The sequence below is a fragment of the Nomascus leucogenys genome, unplaced genomic scaffold, assembly GCF_006542625.1.
Source record: "Nomascus leucogenys isolate Asia unplaced genomic scaffold, Asia_NLE_v1 001528F_33238_qpd_obj, whole genome shotgun sequence".
NCBI lineage: Eukaryota > Metazoa > Chordata > Mammalia > Primates > Hylobatidae > Nomascus > Nomascus leucogenys.
Window position 1 is genome coordinate 6,941 of NW_022096368.1, and position 21,142 is coordinate 28,082.

Sequence of the window (21,142 nt, forward strand, 5' to 3'; positions counted from 1 at the left end):
CCAAAATTGACCACATAGTTGGAAGTAAAGCTCTCCTCAGCAAATGTAAAAGAACAGAAATTATAACAAACTGTCTCTCAGACCACAGTGCAATCAAACTAGAACTCAGGATTAAGAAACTCACTCAAAACCGCTCTACTACATGGAAACTGAACAACCTGCTCCTGAATGACTATTGGGTACATAATGAAATGAAGGCAGAAATAAAGATGTTCTTTGAAACCAACGAGAACAAAGACACAACATACCAGAATCTCTGGGACACATTCAAAGCAGTGTGTAGAGGGAAATTTATAGCACTAAATGCCCACAAGAGAAAGCAGGAAAGATCCAAAATTGACTCCCTAACATCACAATTAAAAGAACTAGAAAAGCAAGAGCAAACACATTCAAAAGCTAGCAGAAGGCTAGAAATAACTAAAATCAGAGCAGAACTGAAGGAAATAGAGACACAAAAACCCTTCAAAAAATTAATGAATCCAGGAGCTGGTTTTTTGAAAAGATCAACAAAATTGATGGACCGCTAGCAAGACAATAAAGAAGAAAAGAGAGAAGAATCAAATAGATGCAATAAAAACGAAAAAGGGGATATCACCACCGACCCCACAGAAATACAATCTACCATCAGAGAATACTACAAACACCTCTATGCAAATAAACTAGAAAATCTAGAAGAAATGGATAAATTCCTCGACAAATACACCCTCCCAAGACTAAACCAGGAAGAAGTTGAATCTCTGAATAGACCAATAACAGGTTCTGAAATTGTGGCAATAATCAATAGCTTACCAACCAAAAAGAGTCCAGGACCTGATGGATTCACAGCCGAATTCTACCAGAGGTACAAGGAGGAACTGGTACCATTCCTTCTGAAACTATTCCAATCGATAGAAAAAGAGGGAATCCTCCCTAACACATTTTATGAAGCCAGCATCGTCCTGATACCAAAACCTGGCAGAGACATAACCAAAAAAGAGAATTTCAGACCAATATCCTTGATGAACATTGATGCAAAAATCCTCAATAAAATACTGGCAAACCGAATCCAGCAGCACATCAAAAAGCTTATCCACCATGATCAAGTGGGCTTCATCCCTGGGATGCAAGGCTGGTTCAACATACGCAAATCAATAAATGTAATCCAACATTAAACAGAACCAAAGACAAAAACCACATGATTATCTCAATAGATGCAGAAAAGGCCTTTGACAAATTCAACAACGCTTCATGCTAAAAACTCTCAATAAATAGGTATTGATGGGACATATCTCAAAATAATAAGAGCTATCTACAACAAACCCACAGCCAATATCATACTGAATGGGCAAAAACTGGAAGCATTCCCTCTGAAAACTGGCACAAGACAGGGATGCCCTCTCTCACCGCTCCTGTTCAACATAGTGCTGGAAGTTCTGGCCAGAGCAATCAGGCAGGAGAAGGAAATAAAAGGTATTCAATTAGGAAAAGAGGAAGTCAAATTGTCCCTGTTTGCAGATGACATGATTGTATATCTAGAAAACCCCCATTGTCTCAGCCCAAAATCTCCTTAAGCTGATTAGCAACTTCAGCGAAGTCTCAGGATACAAAATTAATGTACAAAAATCACAAGCATTCTTGTACACCAATAACAGACAAACAGAGAGCCAATCATGAGTGAACTCCCATTCACAATTGCTTCAAAGAGAATAAAATACCTAGGAATCCAACTTACAAGGGATGTGAAGGACCTCTTCAAGGAGAACTACAACCACTGCTCAATGAAATAAAAGAGGATACAAACAAATGGAAGAACATTCCATGCTCATGGGTTGGAAGAATCAATATCGTGAAAATGGCCATACTGCCCAAGGTAATTTATAGATTCAATGCCATCCCCATCAAGCTACCAATGACTTTCTTCACAGAATTGGAAAAAACTACTTTAAAGTTCATATGGAACCAAAAAAGAGCCCGCATCGCCAAGTCAATCCTAAGCCAAAAGAACAAAGCTGGAGGCATCACGCTACCTGACTTTAAACTATACTACAAGGCTACAGTAACCAAAACAGCATGGTACTGGTACCACAACAGAGACATAGATCAATGGAACAGAACAGAGCCCTCAGAAATGATGCCGCATATCTACAACTATCTGATCTTTGACAACCTGACAAAAACAAGAAATGGGGAAAGGATTCCCTATTTAATAAATGGTGCTGGGAAAACTGGCTAGCCATATGTAGAAAGCTGCAACTGGATCCCTTCCTTACACCTTAATACAAAATTAATTCAAGATGGATTAAAGACTTATATGTTAGACCTAAAACATTAAAATCCTACAAGAAAAACCTAGGCAATACCATTCAGGACATAGGCGTGGCAAGGACTTCATGTCTAAAACACCAAAAGCAATGGCAACAAAAGCCAAATCGACAAATGGGATCTCATTAAACTAAAGAGCTTCTGCACAGCAAAAGAAACTATCATCAGAATGAACAGGCAACCTACAGAATGGGAGAAAATTTTTGCAACCTACTCATCTGACAAAGGGCTAATATCCAGAATCTATAATGAACTCAAACAAATTTACAAGAAAAAAACAACAACCCCATCAAAAAGTGGGCAGAGGACATGAACAGACACTTCTCAACAAGAAGACATTTATGCCAGCAGAAAACACATGAAGAAATGCTCATCATCACTGGCCATCAGAGAAATGCAAATCAAAAACCACAGTGAGAATACCATCTCACACAGTTAGAAGGCCATCATTAAAAAATCAGGAAACAACAGGTGCTGGAGAGGAATGTGAGAAATAGGACACTTTTACAACTGTTGGTGGGACTGTAAACTAGTTCACCATTGTGGAGTCAGTGTGGCGATTCCTCAGGGATCTCGAACTTAGAAATACCATTTGACCCAGCCATCCCATTACTGGGTATATACCAAAGGACTATAAATCAGCCTGCTATAAAGACACACGCACACGTATGTTTATTGCGGCACTATTCACAATAGCAAAGACTTGGAACCAACCCAAATGTCCAACAACGATAGACTGGATTAGAAATGTGGCACATATACACCATGGAATACTATGCAGCCATAAAAAATGATGAGTTCGTGTCCTTTGTAGGGACATGGATGAAACTGGAAAACATCATTCTCAGTAAACTATCGCAAGGACAAAAAACCAAACACCGCATGTTCTCACTCATAGGTGGGAATTGGAAAGGAACAGGGGACTGTTGGGGGGAGGGGGGAGGGACAGCATTAGGAGATACACCTAATGCTAAATGACGAGTTAATGGGTGCAGGAAATCAACATGGCACATACACCTAATGCTAAATGACGAGTTAATGGGTGCAGGAAATCAACATGGCACATGGATACATATGTAACAAACCTGCACATTGTGCACATGTACCCTAAAACCCTAAAGTATAATAAAAAAAAAAAAAAAAAAAAAAGAAAAGTTAGCCACCATAATATCCAGCAATCCCACTATTGAGTATATATCCAAAGGAAATGAAATTGGTATGTCAAAGAAATATTTGCATTCCAATTTTTATTGCAGCACTATTCACCATAGGCAAGATATGGAATTAACCTAAGTGTCCATCAAGAGATAAGTAGATTTTGAGAAGATATATATATATATATATATATATATATATATATATATATAAACACTCAATGGAATAAACTCACTGGAATACAATTTGGCCATAAAAAAGAATGAAATCCTGTCCACTTAACATGGAATTATGACATGTTAACGACAACATGGAGGCCGGGCGCGGTGGCTCACGCTTGTAATTCCAGCACTTTGGGAGGCCGAGGCGGGCGGATCACGAGGTCAGGAGATCGAGACCACGGTGAAACCCTGTCTCTACTAAAAAATACAAAAAATTAGCCGGGCGTGGTGGCGGGCGCCTGTAGTCCCAGCTACTTGGAGAGGCTGAGGCAGGAGAATGGCGTGAACCCGGGAGGCGGAGCTTGCAGTGAGCCGAGATTGTGCCACTGCACTCCAGCCTGGGCGACAGAGCAAGACTCTGTCTCCAAAAAAAAAAAAAAAAAAAAAAATGACAACATGGATTAACCATGTTAAGTGAAATAAGAGAAGCACATGACAAATGCTGCATGATCTCACTCATATGTAGAATCTTTCAAAAGTTGATTTCATAGAAGTTGATAGTAGAATAGTGGTTGTCAGAGGCTAGGGAATGAAGAAGGTAGGGGGAGATAGGGACAGGTTCATCAACAGGTACAAAGCTACAGTTTGTTAGGAGAAAGAAGTTATAGGCCTGGCGCGGTGGCTCACGCCTGTAATCCCAGCACTTTGGGAGGCCGAGGTGGGTGGATCACAAGGTCAGGAGATCGAGACCATCCTGGCTAACAGGGTGAAACCCTGTCTCTACTAAAAATACAAAAAATTAGCCGGGCGTGGTGACAGGCTACTCGGGAGGCTGAGGCAGGAGAATTGCTATAATCCAGGAGGCAGAGGTTGCAGTGAGCCGAGATTGTGCGACTGTACTCCAGCCTGGGAAAAAGAATGAGACTCTGTCTAAAAAAAAAAAAAAAAAAAAAAAAATTCTAGTGTTCTATGGCACAGTAGGGTGACCATAATTAACAATAATGTATTATATATTTCAAAAGAGCTATAAGAAAGGATTTGAATGTTCTCACCACAAAAAGTGATGTAAGTTTATAGATATGCTAATTACCATGATTTCTATGTATCAAAACGTCACACTGTTCCGCATAAATATGCGCAATTATTTTGAGTCAATTAAAAACAAAATAAAAGGCCAAGGCAGGGGGATTGCTTGAGCACAGGAGTTCGAGACCAGCCTGAGCAACATGGTGAAACCCAATCTCTACTAAAAATACAAAAATTTAGCCATATGTAGAGGCGTGCACCAGCTACTCGAGAGGCAGAGGTGGGAGAATCACCTGAGCCCAGGAACTTGAGGCTTCAGTAAGCCGTGATTGCACCACTGCACTCCAGACTGGATGACAGAGGAGACCCCATCTTTAAATATACAAATAAAATAAAACTTAAAAATTAAAATTAAAAATAAAAATACTTTTTCCTAGTTTCTTATTTTCTCTATCCTCAAACCTTCTATTACTCATGGCAGCAAGATTGACTGAATTTCACAGGCAACTAAACAAGAGTTATCTCCTTTATTATCTTTTCAAGGAGGATCTTTAACTCTTTGTGATATTTCTGAACATTCTTCCTTCACTATTTTATTTCCTTCCCCACCATATCCCAAGCTCTATGAATCCAAGAATCATTAAATACCATCATGAGTGTGTGTCTTTCATGAGGAAAAGTAGTATGTGCCATCACAACATAGCTCATTTTTATCTCTTTATCACTAAAACTACCAATGAGGGTGTCTCTGTAATCTAGAGTTGGAATTCAGAATGGATAGAGCTGGCCCTGCTGCTAATGAAAGGCAATGGCCCAAGTGGAAGTAGCTCAGGAAAGGCTAAGCTTTCACAATAATCTCAAGGATACACATGGAGTTTTTCATTTCTTATCACGGATATAGAAATGATATATGCTTCTCACAGGACATGGCTAGAAGATTCACTCACTGATTTTCCACATCCTTGATGGTGTCAGGCAAAGGCAGATTCTTGGTTTCTGGTAAGAGGAAGACAACAAGGCCACCAATGATGGGGAAGATTCCATAAATGATCCATGGCAAAGTGGTAAAAAATACCGTTAAGGTCATCAAGAGGGGAGCCAGTGCTGCTCCAATCCTACTAGCCATTAAATCTATTCCTGAAGCTCTTGCCCTACAGATAAATAATAATACATGATAATCAGAAAAAAATCTACACATGCAATTTGTGACATATTATTTTGACTTGACTGCAGAAGACAATAAAACACAATCATTAGGTACATGGGCAAACAGTTGCTTTTGAGATTTTCTCTATGATTTTCTAGCTGTTTTTAATCAGGTTCAGTGTGAGTTAAGACTCTTTTTCATCATTTTAAATAGACAGTTATGCATTACACCTACCCTGATGAGTGGTCCAAAAGATTAGTGAGATGATGCATTAAAATACTGCCTAGCACAATAGATGGTGCAAAGTCAGCTTGCAATAAACATTGGCCATAATTTTTGTTAGTGTATTATTAGTATTATAAATGATTGCTTTTAAAATAATAAACAAGTCTTAGGTTTATTCCCTCAGTAAGTACTGTTTAGTGGGAAATTCTTATTTTGGGCTCAGGTGGAGCATCTGTATCTCTTATACCTGAGAACAGTGGGGATGAGTTCAATGAAGTGAACAGCAACACTGGAAAAAGTAGCAGAAGAACAGCCGATTCCCAGACATGCCAAAGCCACACGCAGGGTCTGCATTTCTGGCAAAAGGAAGAGACCAGTGAGACTCTTATATCTGGGCTGAAGGAAGCAACATCCACCAAACTTAATTTAAAAACAACATATCGAGTATTTGCATGTTTGAAAAATACTGTAGAAAATTGAATAGTGCCAGAGAACATCCAGAGGTTGATAAGCTGAGAAATTGTCAGCTTAGAATTATCAACATAGGTGGCAAAAAGTGCATAATATTATCTTCATTAATGCAGGAAATCTCTCTGTATATCGAAGATTTTTCAGAGAGGGAGAAGAAACGATGAGTCTAGCTGAAATTTTTTTCTTAATTTTTCTGTCCAGTATTCACTATGCCCATTCTATAGAAGGTAGAACCATCATGTGGACAATTATTGAGGAGTCTGAGACTCAGCACTATACTTGAGAACTTTACAATTAAAGTGCAGAATTTAAAGGACCAGCATCCTAGATTTCCCAGGGATGAAGGGGTTTTAGTGATGTGAAATTTTTATTGATAAAACCAAGAAAGTCCCAGGTAAATCTGGATAACTCAGTCAATCTAGTACAGATACAGTATTGTCATGGAGTTGGTATTGCACAAGAGACTAATGAAAAAACTCCTTTGTTAGTGGGCAGAGTAGAGAGGCTAGATCCAGAATGATAATAGGCATAAGGAACCAAGAAATGGAACTTCTGCTTGGGGAAAAATAAATTCAGAATTTTGGAAAGCATTAAAAGAAAGTTTCAGAGAAAGTTTTCTGCCTAATATAGAAAGAAAGATAATTATAGATTTATAAGATAGAAAGTGCTCAATGTAAGTCAGGAAATATACATTATTGATAATATTCAGGAAGAGGAATCGAGTTCCCCAATCTATTATGCGGTAAAATACATTCTTGTTTTGGGAAGCAGGGAAGGCATAGTGCCTACTAAGTTTCCCCTAATCATTACATAAAATCATTGTATTAACTTATAAAACAGTCTAACAGGGAGTGAAATAGGCTTTTAATCTGCCTAGTTTATTGTCCCTACCATAGATTCTTTCTCTGCTTGTAAACAAAGGATTTCTATTTCATTAAAGTCAAAAAGGTTTCCCCTAATCAAGGGCTGCAGTCATGGTGACTTAACATCACACCCAAGTGTGGCTACACGGATATCAGTGAGTAGACTGGTCACTGAAGACACAGTAATGAGGAAGAACCTAGACAGAGCCCACACAAAGGAAGCAATAATATCGTGTCCTCAAATGGGATATAATTGCAAGGCCTAGACATGCCATGCTTGTTATCAAAAGTGTAATTAACCAAAGGGCACGTGATCAATTGATCTCCTAGAGAAACTGTCAGGAATGAATGTCACCACTATCCAGCTACTTCCAGAGTTGATGAAGACAGATACACATCTGAGCTGCCCCTGGCTCTTTTCTCAATTATTAGCCAAATTTGTGTTACACGCTCATATTGCTTTGAGGGAATATGTAGCCTTTAAATGGTACCCCTCTTTATTCCCGGTTTTAGGCAAGTGTGGCCAATACAATTCCCGAAGAACAAAGAGAAGACATTTTCTTTCCCCCAAAGTCCAGTCTTCTCTCACCTTTGGGCACAAACGTGTTGGCCAAAATGGAAAGGCCCACAGGAACATGAACAATATCTGGCTTATTCGACGGCCCATATGATTTAGTGTCAAAAGAGCAAGACATCGAACATGAGAGCGACAGCTCCATAAAGTACCTGCAACAGGAAAATATTGCTCCCCACATGCTGAAGATTGACCATGGTACCATAAAAGGTATTGTGTTTGCAAATCTGTGGTGAACAAAATAGAAAAGACACGTCATAAGGTTTAGAGCCTATGTCCAGCAGTCGATTACCATATTGGCCCAGGCAGTCATTGGTCAGTGTTAAGGAATAAAGGCTCGGTACGATTTGTAGAGTACTTTGTTTTAAAGATGGTGATCTTAGAGCTATCATGAATAATTGCATGACATTACATAAGAACAGGACTCCTGTCAGTCATTCTTTTGTCCAAGTTCCCAAGCAGGTAGTTGATAATGACAGGGAAATTTAACCTGAATCAGTCATCAAACTCAATGGTATATAAGAATTGAACACAGAAGAATTAAAGCTTGAAAATTAGGGAAATAATTCCTTTTCTGAGAGCTGTCAGTATGCTGTAAGTGCTCTCTCTCTTCTCCCCAATGCTGCTACTATGAAGAACTTTCCCTTTGCTAGAGAGTAAGGCTCCAAAAAGACTACGTGCCTGGCAGCACTGTCTGGGAGCACAGCGTTCTGGTGCCTGACACAATTCTAAGAAATTTAAGGTGAGAAACAGTGGCTATCTCCTGAGGGGTCAGAGCACAGACGGAGAATATAATGAGTGAATAAGCACACTGTATGAACACAGAGGCAGGGATACACGTGTTTCTCTCATAGACCATCTGTGGGCTCTTTCCAAGTAAGAGCTGACCAGGAGCCATTTTAAGTCAAAAAATAACCATTCAACCACTCTATGTCTTTAATTGCAGAATTTAATCCATTTACATTTAAGGTAATTATCGATAGGTAAGGCCTTAACACTGCCATTTTGTTACTTGTTTTCTACTTGTTTTGTAGACTTTTTACCCCTTTGTTTCAGTTTTACAGTTTTTTATTTGTGGTTTTCCCTTGTATCTTTTGGTTCTTTGTGTTTTAATTTTAGCATATCTATGATAGGTTTTTGCTTTGCAGTTACCACAAGCATATAAAAACACTATATAGTTATAATAAGTTATTTTAAATGATAACACGTTGACACTGATTGCAAAGAAAATAGAAGAAACAAACAAAAAAATCTGGTACAGTTCAATGCAGAGGATGCCTGAGGAGGATGTTTCTCACTAAAGAGGTTCATATCTCATTTCCCAGAGCTAAGAAAATGTGTCAGAACCCAGGCAAACGAATCGACACCAATTTCACCATAGGAAATAAAATCAAAGGTTCTTCAATATACCCAGAAAGCATCTAAGGAGAACTAGTCCACATTAATGATCTATCACACCGAGAAAGAGCTAGCTTTAGACGTTATGGCAGAAGAAACCACCATAGATCATAGCAATTCCAAGCAAGTAAGTCCTTCTCTGACCATTATCTCTACTTTTTTGTCCCACTCTGACTGTCTAGGATTCAGAAGCCAGAGTCTGTAATGTAGTGGATAGGGGAAAAGTGATAAAGCACAATGCAATTAAATGAAGTAGCCACCTATAGGATATGCCTAGGAAGAGGTAAACTGTATAATTTAATAGTACTGTCTTCAGCTTGGAAGTGGACATACACTGTCCTGTAACACTTTTTATAAGTTTTCAAAAATTTAGAATTTAAAAATTTCCTACTGACACTACCGAAGTAAGTACTTACATATCCCCGAGAGACAATGTACAAAATTGCCTACAGAAGCCCTTGTGTGAACACCCCAATTGGAAATAAGTAAAGTCCACCAACAATGAAGTAGGTAAAGAAATTGTTCTGTATTCATCTATTGGAATACTGAAACACTGGGAAGGAGAACAACCTACTATTACAAGCAACAGCACTGATAAATCTTGAAGGAATAAAGTTGAGGAAAAGGAGCCTGTGACAAACAGAGCCATGTTATCTTTTACATTTTGTAAAGGTCAAAATCAGGCAATAATCCTTCATGGTGATGGAGCCAGAACTGTTCTTAAGTTATTTTTGGCAGGGGCAGTTTTTATCACTGTAGATGATGCACAAGGAGGCCTTCCAAGGTTTTTCTACATCTGGGTGTTGATTACATGTTCTTTTTTCTTTGTTTCTTTTTTTTCTTTTGAGACAGAGTCTCACTCTTTCACCCAGAGTCTCACTCTTTCACTCACCCTGGAGTACAGTGGCACAATCTTGGCTCACTGCAACCTTCACCTCCCAGGTTCAAGCAATTCTTATGCCTCAACCTCCTGAGTAGCTGAGACTACAGCTGCGCACCACCACTCCTGTCTAATTTTTGTATTTTTAGTAGAGACAGGGTTTCACCATGTTGGCCAGGCTGGTCTCGAACTCCTGACCTCAGGTGATCCACCTGCCTCAGCCTCCTAGTGTTGGGATTACAGGCATGAGCCATCACACCTGGCTTGATTACATTTTTTTATGTATCAAAATATTCATGGAGTTGTATACATTCATAATCTGTGCACATTACTAAGATTTGTTTCAAGTAGAGTTGAAAAAAATAAAGAAAATTAAACAACACAATTTACCTCAGTATCAATCACCAATGATGAGACTGATAGGATGATAGGGCTGACTCCTCATTGTGTAACCAGTCCATGTGAGTCTACATAACCTTCTGCCTCTCTTCAAATGTAGCAGTTATCTGTATATTTTCTTCATTTTTTATCTACAAATCAGTCCCACAACACACACACCACACACACATACACTGCTGTTGTAACCTTTGAAATAAGAAAGCGATTCATGTCATCACACTTTAAATGCCCCTCATATACTATACGGAGCCTACCTCAAAAATACAGGATACAGATCCTTTTACGCATACTGGGGTTGCGGAACAAGTCACACACAGTAGTTTTGGTCTGTGCTGCATCCAGCTCCTCCTGCATGGTGGATCTCACAACCTTCAATAATAAACATGTATCATTTATCAACATCGTCCCAGGCATTGTGGTGAGAACTGGCACTCAGTAGGACAAGAGAAATGTGTTCCCTTTCTCTCGAGTGTGATATATGATATGCAATTACAGAAGTGAAAGTGGTGTGAAGAAAAATGAAGAAGAACATTAAAGGAGCCTCCAGGAAATTATGCAGCAATAAAGACATTTGAAAATAAGGCCCCAAAGGGGTATAGTGTATCCACAAGGATGCATAGGTTGTAGATTCAGATCAGGAAGTGAACTAAAGGAAGAGATAGTTACATAATTCCCAAAGCTGCTTTTATATGAGATGGCCTTGAAAAAATGAGAACCGAGCTTGTGTTCTCAGCTAGCTGCCCTTCTTAGAAGCAGTTAGTCTATCTCAACAAGGAGAAGGCAGATGTCAGCTTATGTCTTCCCTTCAACCCAGTAACCACCTTCCCTTTCCTACTCACCTCTATGTTCAGGGTTTCTTCAGCATTCTTTATTCCATTTGTTTGTGCAACTTTTCTAAGTGCCTTTAAGCCCTCATCTAGTTTATTGGTGATTATCAACCACCGAGCAGATTCCACCAGCCACCTGATAAAAGAAAACAACACAAGTGCAGTCATCTCTGTCTTTCTTATTAGTCATATGATTATTGGCTATGGATGCCTTTTGTCTTCCATTTCTTATCCACCACTTGGTTGTATTGAAAACAGAAGTCCTATTTTATTAGACAAATACTAGGAAAATGTGACCATGATCCTGCAGTACACCTTCATGGTTTAGGAACACAGACTTTGGAGACAAATCACTTCTTTGTTTGATCACAGGAAATTTTCAAAGAAGTCTGTGAAGCTTAAGCTTTAGGGTCCCTACATGCATAAGTTCTTTCCAAAGTTTGGTGTGAGTTCTAGCAAATTTATGTTCATGATATGTATCGTTTAAGAAAAATGAGTCTTCAATTTATGTAAGGTTAAAGCTGCTCGAAGGTTGGAAGTACTTCTGCCACTACCAGCTATGCTGGTAACTTACTATGCAAGTGAGTCACTCATTTACATCTGCTTCAGTTTCCTCATCAATAAAACAAAAACAGCAGTGCCATATTCCTTACTGGGTTGTTATGAAGATGAAATAAGATAATGGAAGAGTCTGACATGGATTATACTCTACTCTCTATCGGAATTCATCTCACTGTGTTAAATATATAGTAATATCTCAATATTCCAGTAATTTCTAACTGAATCTGATGCTTCCCTAGATTGGTTTCAAATGTAGAGATGAAATTAGCCACAAATAAATGTTTGTTAAAATTATCTAATGGAGGAGGAAGTGCTGAACACATGCTATAAATCACTCAGTCTGCCCAACTTTTAGTACTGGTGAAACGGTCCTGCACTATTGTCAAAGAGTTATATGAATACACTTGTGGTTTCTTCCAATTTCACCTATAAAAGTGAAAAGCATTATACATATCACCATAACTTGATTTATTTCAAGGCAAAATGAATCAAAGATATTCTTTTTGAAACATCTGAATCTATATGTTTGGTAAAAAAAAAGATGGAATCATTCTATATCTACAATAAAAGTTTTTCCAATTTTATGTCAGAACTCCCAGGCAGAAGAGCCATTGCTATTTACCATTGTTTCTCAAGCTGCACAGAGTGAATAGATGAGAACATGGGTCTAGGTACAGAAGTGGGAATAAGAAAATCAATATGTTCTTATTCAATATTCATTTTCATCCCAGGACCCCAAAGACAAAGAGAGAGAGAAAGCTCCTACCTTGAAAGAAGAAAGAAGACAAAGAAAGGTACAGACACCACCACGTGCAGGGTTTGCCAATCTCGGAAGACATAAGCCAAGCCTCCCAGTATTATCTGTCCAGTACTAAGGGCACCAGATGACAATATTACTACCAGGGCTTTAGAGTTGGGCCTTATCCACTCAGTAACTGAAAGAAAACCCATATAGCATTTAAGGTCAAATAGAGATGAAATTTCAAGTTCAAATTCAAGGCTCATAAAATAGAGAAGATCACAATTATTGACTTACTGAGCAAAGAATTATTTGATATAATGATCATGGAAGAAAAACCTGCCAAGAAGCGTAGCACACAGTAAACAGGGAAGGTGGGAGCGAAGGCAGCACAGGTGTCAGTGATGGCAAGCTGGAGGAAACACCATCTGAGAATCAATCTTCGCCCAAACCTGAGAAACAGAGAGTCATGTTAGATTATGACAGCAATAATAATTTATGGTAAAAACTTAAGAAAATGAAAGCTCACTCTAAAATTTGATAATATTTTAACAAATTATTTTGTGTACTTTAAATCCTGAAAGATCAAGAGCTAAATTGACACAGAAATATCCTCAGAAGTAACCCTCCCTGTTTATAATATACACTAACAATATCAAAATCAAAACTTCATCATTTAATAATAAGGCCTCTGATACCAACAGATACTGTATAAAAGAAGCTACAATGTTGGAAATTGTAATATGTAATAAGTATCTACTACATTGACATATGAATCCAGCATAGTAGAGAGTCTACATTAGTATATGAAATACAAGAGAGCTAAATATGTATTTGGGTCTCTAAGACCATGCAGGCCAAGGCTAAACTTATGTATAAGATACATCAGTGGAGCAATGCATCAAAGTTTCTGTTGGGTTGCCTAAGAGGCTCTCATAAAGAAACTTGGACTCCCATTGTTGATCTGGGTTTATAGGCCTCTGTGTTCCATCTAGAACAAAATATAGGAGAGCCACAACCCAGACAGAGAAAAGTACAGAAACTTCTCACTGGAAAAAATATGTAGAAAGAAGAGTGAAGAGAGAGAGAAGGTGAAGGCCAAAAAGGGAAAGGAAATTTGGCATTTTACAGGATGTTTGTAAAGACAGGTCTTAAAGGAGACAACTTGGACTAAATGGGGTGTGCTTATTGTATATGCCCATTAATATTAACAAACAAAGTTTTGGGTTGGGAACTGTTCTACATTTGAAATGGAACTCTAAATATATTTAAATAGTATCTAGAGGAGTGATATCAGCAAGATAGCTAAGTAGAGACTCCTGACACTCATTCCCCCAACCCACACACTAATGAGGAAAAAACTAAGGCAACAAATAAACAGGTAAGATTTCACTAGAATGTGGAAGGGAGAGCACTGGAATGCAGCGAGGGGGTGGAGACACATCTGTGGTGATTGGAAGTCCAGGAGGGCAGCATGGCGGTGCCCAGCCTCTGTAGCCACATCTTTCCCATCTGGATCAGATCTACCTGGAGTCATGAGGAATTTCTCATTGTGGGGAAAAAGTTAAGCAGAAGAACCCACCAGTCTCCATTGCCACCACAAACAGCAACAGTTCTTACCATAGGAGAATTTCACAGTCTGCACAAGTCCTGAGTCCAAAAGAGAGCTGCTGAAAATTTACCCAACTGCATTGCCCAGATTAGAAGCACAAAGTTTGTATTCCCCAGGTCACGCCTATCCCTCATGAGTCAAGCTGTTGCAGCATGGCACCATCTTGAGACCAGAGCCACCTCTGGAGTGCATCCTGCCCTGGGGCCAGTAGCCACCGCACCTCTCCAGCACTGGAACTCTATCTTCATTCCATGAAGCCCACATCAGTGACTGAACACCACAACCCCAGCAGTGCAGAGCCTGGGCTCAGAATCAGTGGTGACTCTGGTCCTGCAAAGCAGAGAAACCAATCCCACCACCCTCATTTTCATCTGGAAAAGCAATCTGGCAATTCTGCCCAGGGTGAACCCACTGTTGAGCCAGCTAAACTGCGCATGCCCTTCCCCAAGGGGGAAAGGCCCTGAAACTCTATGCAACTAACAGCCTTCCAGCCAGGAAAGCCTGCTCCTATGCACCTCTTTCTAGAACCTGAGAACAGCTCCATGATGCCCCACCCCCTGCAGACAAGCCCTTGGTATGCCCAGTGGCCCTGCACCTGCAATCAGGATGTCAGAACAACTGAAAGCTTCCCTGGCACTCACACCTCCAGGCTGGCTGAGTAGCTGTGTGCCCATGTCCTGGGTCTGAGAAAACATTCCTACAGGACATCCTTGGACAGCAAGCCCCCAGGCTGAAGTGATACCATTGGTGCTGCTATGAGCTGATGTCCTGGGCCAGAAACACCCTTTAGGCCACACCCAGCAACATGCCCCAGGCCAGCTGAGCTTTGTGCACCTATGTTCTGGGCCCAAGAAATAGCTCTGCAGGCCACTCCTGGCCAGCTAGCTCCAAGGCTGGTAAGTGGCCAAGACAGCAGCCATAAGCTCATGTCTCAGACCACAGGAACAGCCCTGTGGGTCACCCCCAGCAGACACACCCAAGGTCAGCCAAGCAGGCAGGCATGACCCCAGGCTGGCTGAGTAGATTTGTGCATGGATTCCAGCCCTGAGAAACAGTTCTGGGCCCCCATCTAGAAGACATACACCCAGGTAAGCTGAGAAGTCATGCAAACAGATTCCAAGCCTAAGAAAGAGCCCAGTGATCCACTCTTGGCAAATACAACTTGAAGCCAGCCAAGAAACTGTGTATCTGTGTCCCACGTCTGACAAACAGCCCTGTGGGGGACTACTGGCAGGCTTGCCACCAGCCTGGCAGAGCAACCTTATGTATGTGCTCCTGGCCAGAGTAATAGCACCATAAGTCTAACTTGGCTTAACTTGGCCAAACCACCACGTGCATGCATGCACCCTAGACCTGAGAAACAGCCTGGCAAGCCGACCCCCAGCAAAGCCTTACCACTACCATAACCAACTCTTGCAGCCTATGCCACTAAGACACTAGCACATGTCACTAGCCTAGGTTAAAGCTGAAGAAACTACACAGAAACTATACTACTGTGCCCACCTAGAACCAAAGCCTGACACACCCCATAAAACTGACGATACAAGACCCATTCATACAAACAAGCCTTTCCTTATGAAATCTCTTCATAAAATTGTAAGAAGCAACCTTTCCACTCAATCCAAAGAAATCAATGTAGAGACAAATCAAACATTGCAAAGGAAAGAAATTTGACACATTTAAAGGATCACAATAATTTTCCTGTAACCGGCCCCAATTATAGAGAAATATACAAAATGCCAGAAAATGAATTCAAAATAACAATATTAAAGAAACTCAGTGAGATACAAGAAACTATAGACAATTCAATATAATTACAAAAACAATACATTGTTTGAATGAAAAATTTAACAAAGACATAGATAGAAAAAAGAACCAAACAGAAATCCTACAGTTGAATATTCAATGAATGAAGTAAAAAAAAATGCAACTGACAGCTTTAACCATAGACTGGAACAAGCAGAAGTAATTTCTGAGCTTAAAGACAGTTTGCTAAAAATAATAGAGGCAGATGAAAGAAAAAAAGAATTACAAAGAATGAAGAAAGCCTACAGAATGTATAAACACCAGTAAGTGAATAAATATTTGCATTATGAGAATTCTAGAAGAAGGGAAGGGATATATAGAAAATATATTTTATGATATTTTATGATATGATAGCTGAAAATTTCCCAAGTCTTGTGATAAGGATGCATATCTTGGTACAAGAAGCTCAAAGAATGCCAAATAGCATCAACTCAAACAGGTCCCCTAGCAGGCACATTATAGTCAAATTTTCAAAAAAGCAAAGATCAAGAAAAAATACTAAAAGCCACAAGAAGAAAGCATTGAGTCACATATAAAGGAATTCCTACTAGACTAACAGCAAATTTCTGAGTGGAAACCTTGGAGGGCAGGAGAAAATTAGATAATATATCCAAAGTCCTGAAAGAAAAAATTGCCAGAAAAGAATATTATACCCAGAAAAATTCTTCTATGCTTCAGAAATGAAAGAACTATAAAATCTTTCACAGACAAGCAAAAACTAAAGGAATTACCATCACAGAAACAGCAAAAAACATTCTCCAGGGAGTCTTACATCTTGAAGTAGTGAGATGGCAGTTACCATAATGAAAGCAAATAAAACTATAAAGTACTAGGAGAACCAATAAATGATAAAGACAGAAAGAGGAATCAAATCTAATCACCTCAGAAAAACACCCAACAAGCCTATCAACCAAAATAATAATAAATAAATAAATAAATAATAAATTGGAAAAGCACCCAGGACCAAACAGAATCACAGCTGAATTCTACTAGAAGTACAAAGAAGATCTGGCAACATCCCTGCTGAAACTATTCCAAAAAATTAAGGAGGAGGGACTCCTCCCTAACTCATTCTATTAGGCCAGCTTCATCCTGATACCAAAACCTGGCAGAGATTACAAAAACAACAACAACAAAAAAAAACCACAAAAACTTCAAGCCAATATCTTTGGTGAATATCAATGCAAAAATCCTCAACAAAATACTGGCAAACCAAATCCCGCAGCATATCAGAAAAATTGTCCACCATGATTAAGTATGCTTTATCCCTGGGATGCAAGGTTGGTTCAATATTTGTAAATAAATATATGTGATTCATCACATAAACTCAACTAAAGACAAAGACCACATAATTATCTAAATAAATGAAGAAAAGGCTTTTGATAAAATTCAACAACGTTTCATGTTAAAAACTTTCAATAAAGTAGGTATTGAAGGAACATGCCTCAAAAGAGCAAGATCCATGTATGACAAACCCACAACCAACATCTTATTGAATAAGCAACATCTTATTGTAAACTGGCACAAGACACCACTCCAATTCAGCACAGTATTGGAAGTCCTAACTAGGGCAATCAAGCAGGAGTAAGAAATAAAGAGCATCCAAATAGGAAGAGAGGAAGTCAAATTATCCCTGTTTGCAGATGATATGATACTGTATCTATAAAACCCCATAGTCTCAGCCCAAAAGCTTTTTAAGCTGATAAACAACTTCAGCAAGTCTCAGGATAGAATATCAACGTGCAAAAATTGCTAACATTCTTATACACCAATAACAGTCAAGCTGAGAGCCAAATAAGGAATGCAATCCCATTCGCAATTGCCACAAAAGAATAAAATACCTAGGAATACAGCTAACTAGGGAGGTGAAAGATCTCTACAAGGAGAATTACAAAACACTACTCAAAAAAAAAAATCAAAGATGACACACAAAAAAATGGAAAATCATTCCATGCTCATAGGTAGAAAGAGTCCATGTTATAAAAATGGCTATACTGCCCTGATATGATTTGGCTGTGTCCCCACCCAAATCTCATCTTGAATTGTAGGTCCCATAATCCCCATGTGTTATGAGAGGGACCTGGTGAGAGGTAATTGAATCATGAAGGCATTACTTCCATGCTGGTTTCACTATAGTGAGTGAGTTCTCATGAGATCTGATAGTTTTATAAGGGGCTTTTACCCCCTTCACCCTCCACTTCTCTTTCCTGCCACCATGTGAAGAAGAATGTGTTTACTTCTCCTTCCACCATGATTGTAAGTTTCCTGAGGTCTCCCCAGTCATGCTGAACTGTGAGTCAATTAAACCTCTTTTCTTTATAAATTACCCAGCCTCAGGCAGTTTTCACAGCAGGGCAACAGTGGACTAATACATGCCCAAAGCAATTTATAGATTTAATACTATTCCTATTAAACTACCATTGAGATTCTTCACAGAACTGAAAACTATTATTTTAAAATTCATATTGTTATGGTTTGGCTCTGTGTCCCCAACCAAATCTCACATTGAATTGTAATAATCCCCATGTGTCATGGGAGGAAGCCAGTGGGAGGTAATTGAATCATGGGGGCTGGTTTTTCCCGTGATGTTCTCCTGGTAGTGAGTAAGTCTCATGAGATCTGATGGTTTTATAAAGGGGAGTTCCCCTGCACATGCTTTCTTGTCTGCCACCATTCAAGACATGAATTTGCTCCTCATTCACCTTCCACCAAAATTGTGAGGCCTCCCAAGCCATGTGGAACTGTGAGTTGATTAAACCTCTCTCCTTTATAAATTACCCAGTCTCAGGCATGTCTTTATTAGCAGCATGAGAACAGACTAATACACCTACTCATTACAGTGGGGTAATTATGATAATGACAACCAGGCTGGGAGCCCACAAGCATTTAGCTCACAGAGTCCAGGAGGGACTTAACACAATATCCCTAGCCAAGGTCTACACACCATTTCATATATTTGTATTTTCAAGGAGGCTGAATTCTCTATCTTGATATTTGTGTATTCAGTATCCTATACAGAGACGCTGTTCAGAGATCTCTGTGGCAACAAAATGGCACTCACTAAACTCACTGTAATTCATTTCTGTATCTAGCTCTCTGGGGAACAAAGCAGCACCAACAGTGTAAATTGCATATTATAACTCAATAACACTTCTTTGTGAAAGAATTAATTGTAAGCTGATAAAAACACTGCAGAGTAACAATAACCGTGATCTGGAGACACTCACCTGTCTGAGAAATGGCCACCTATGATGCCTCCCACCAGCATTCCAGTCAGAAGTAGGAACTGAACCACTGATTTCAGTGACTGATAATCACATACCAGGTCCCACTGGAAGAGAAGGAAGCCAATACAGCATAGCTTCACAGCAGCTTTTGACTTCTCATTGTTCACTTGCTGCAACAGCTTTCAGTGGACACATTCTCTAGCCTCTTTTTACTACATTTTCTTACCTATACCATTCAAGTCTTGGCTTAAGCATGGATTTCTCTGGAAATCCTCACCCAAAACCTTCCAGGTTATGTTAATATCTGTTTTTATATTCATTCAGCTCTGCATACCTCAGTGGTTCTCAATTTTTGCCACACATTAAGGAGATTTTTTAAACCATTGATGCTAGTATGAAATCCACTCTGATTTGCTTCTGTAACATGTAGCCAAAGCAGGCAGATTTTTAAAATAACACAGATGTTTCCAATTTGCAACTTAGGCTGAGAACAAGTGACCAAGAAGAATATTTTTCTAATCATTAGTCTTCTCTTCAAGCTAGTTTTGTGATAGATGTATTTATATCTAGTTGGTTGAGTTCATTGCCTCAAATTCAATGTAGGTGCCTGACAGTTAAAAAATAAGTACCCAGGCATGGTGGCTCACATCTGCAATCCCAGCACTTTTTGGTGGATCACCTGAGGTCAGGAGTTTGAGACCTGTCTGGCCAACATGGTGAAACCCTGTCTCTACTAAAAATACAAAGAAAAAAAATTAGCTGAGTATCGTGGTGCATGTCTGTAATCCCAGCTACTTCAGAGGCTTGGGCAGGAGAATTGCTTGAACCTCGGAGGTGGAGGTTGCAGTGAGCTGAGATCTCACCATTGCACTCCAGCCTGGGCAACAAGAGTCAAACTCTATCTCAAAAAAAAAAAAAGCAATCACTATTTGCCAAAAGAGTGGCTGAGCACTGACTACGGTATCTACACAATAACTAGAGGCTTAAAGCATGTTTATGTTCTTCTAAACACCTAGATTGTGTATCCAGAACAGGTTAACAGGACCCTTTACCTTAGTCACAATGGTCGAAGGGAAGTAGCTTTGGTCATATACCCAGCCATCCACACAGGGTTCTGTGTCGGCCTCACTTGTGTTGTGGATAGTCCCATTCAGGTGAAGAAGCTGCCACTGGGGATGGACGAAGCGACGACACTTCTCTGGCCTCAGGTTTGAGTCTAGTGGGATGGAGATTCTCAGGAGGGCATCTTCACTAAGGATTCCAGTTTCATTATCAGATCCAGTATTATTGTCCAGGATGTGGACCCAGCAACGATGACCAGGAATGGCTGCAGCAAAGTTCTCCAGCAGTATATGAGGGATTAATACCATGAGAGAGGGAAGAATAAAAACCAGATGAAGGATCTGAAATCTCCCAAGGCCTCCAACTTGACTCAAGAGCTCCTCAAAGGCCATTGATTGTGAAAACGTGACCCCCAAGAGGAGGCACAATTGCTTTATGGAGATAAGTTCAAAGGGAGAAAATATTTCCTTTTATTAATTCAAATTAAGCTTGTATTGATCCTTGCATCAATTTCTCATCCATGGGCCTGGACTCACCAGTGCAATAGAGCCGTAGTGGAAACAGCTTCCTCAGTTCTTTTGTGATCAGAAGGTAGATGTCATTTTGTAGTCAAAGAGATCATTATTTCACAGAGATACTTCTACCTGTTGACGATAAAATCCGTTTAAAGGTTTACTCTCTAAATATGTTTGTCTTCAAGTGACTCAT

At 39.5% G+C, this 21,142-nt stretch overlaps 1 pseudogene across 1 annotated transcript; it reads right to left on the bottom strand.

The window, feature by feature from the left end:
* Positions 1-5,586: 5,586 nt before the first annotated feature.
* LOC115833897 lies at positions 5,587-20,826 on the bottom strand (annotated as a pseudogene). The gene is made up of 9 exons (XR_004029116.1): positions 20,425-20,826; positions 19,373-19,476; positions 13,025-13,179; positions 12,755-12,923; positions 11,440-11,563; positions 10,841-10,969; positions 7,939-8,150; positions 6,263-6,371; positions 5,587-5,794 (listed from the first exon to the last, which is right to left on the bottom strand). The product of XR_004029116.1 is annotated as a solute carrier family 22 member 10-like (transcript).
* Positions 20,827-21,142: the final 316 nt, after the last annotated feature.